Raw genomic sequence first — 1,373 nt, 5'->3', positions numbered from 1 at the left:
CACTGCGCCGTAGTAACATGGATTAACCACTATGTGTCGCTCATGTCGCTGATGTAAACGAACATGTGAATCACAGCGCCGACTGGCGGCCCTTCGTGCTATATGCATTAAATAACAACACAACAATACAACAATTTAAAATAAACTTGCAATGCTTACAATAGAGTACTCTTATACAACGCTATTGCTAATTATATTAAAATATATTTCCCCAACATTTCCTTTTGTACTTCATATGATTAAGTACTGCTGGTTAAATCTAATGATATGCTAAGAACAGTCATGTGAATAAAGTTCAAATAAAAGCATCCGACCAGAGCAGATACAGTGTATATTACATACTGAAAGAGCTTCCATCCCTTGCTGTCTTGTCAGACAGAATAGATGTCCTCATTTTGTCCAATCACCAAGTCGGGACTTGCTTTAGGGGGTTGCAAGCAGAGGTGAAAGAAGGAGGCCTACTTATAGATTTTACTTCAGTAAAAATAGCAAAGCAGCCACCAACAGTCATTTTCTTATTGTTATTACAGATGCATGAGCAGATTTCTACCTACTATACTTCAATGTATTGCATCATGATTATTCACCAGAAGTATCTGAGAAATGGTGAATTTTAGATGATTATTAAAAGAATAAATGCTTTAATAAATGCTTTGAACACACAGTTCTGCTGTTTACTGAAATATGTACAAATACACATAGAAATACACTATATAAAGGAAACACAGTTTGTACTGTTCTAACAAGTTTGAAATTCAATATTTGGTATGACCACATTTATCCTTTTCTTCTAATTTCTTTAAATACTCTTCTGGAATATTTCTCTAGGTTCCTTGCAGGACATTTAAAGCTCTTCTTTGGATGTTGACTGTTTTCTTTTTCCAGTCTCTGTCAAGATGATCCCACATTTGTTCAATAATGTCAAGGTGCGGGTTACAAAGCTGCCTCCTAACTCAGAGCAAGCAGACGGTTCAGTCACACGAGTAGGACATGAGCCTCCTTCCATCTATAAAAAACACTTCGGTGGCTGCCTGATGATTGCATTTCATTTAACAACTGCAGTCTGACTTGGACTGTGAGCAATTACTCTCAGACAAATTTTTGAAGTTTTTAAAATAATTGCTGTCTCATTTCTGAATGCAGACAGATTACCAACATGTCACCATCAGTCTGAATGGCCCTTTGTCAAGCTGGCTGCCAGCTGGTTGTATTCTGGTTGTATTCCTTTAGAACAGAAAGACTGCTGAGCGAAAATTTAATAAATTAGTTAAATATTAATTAGACAGCAAAAGAAATGTGAGCTTTGATGATTTATCACAATATCAACATTTCACGCAATTGCCAACTTGACCTCATTCAACTTGTTCGCCGAC

This window comes from Pundamilia nyererei, unplaced genomic scaffold (genome assembly GCF_000239375.1).
Source record: "Pundamilia nyererei isolate P.nyererei 1_Seehausen unplaced genomic scaffold, PunNye1.0 scaffold00002, whole genome shotgun sequence".
Taxonomy (NCBI): Eukaryota; Metazoa; Chordata; class Actinopteri; order Cichliformes; family Cichlidae; genus Pundamilia; species Pundamilia nyererei.
This window is presented reverse-complemented; position numbering follows the sequence as displayed.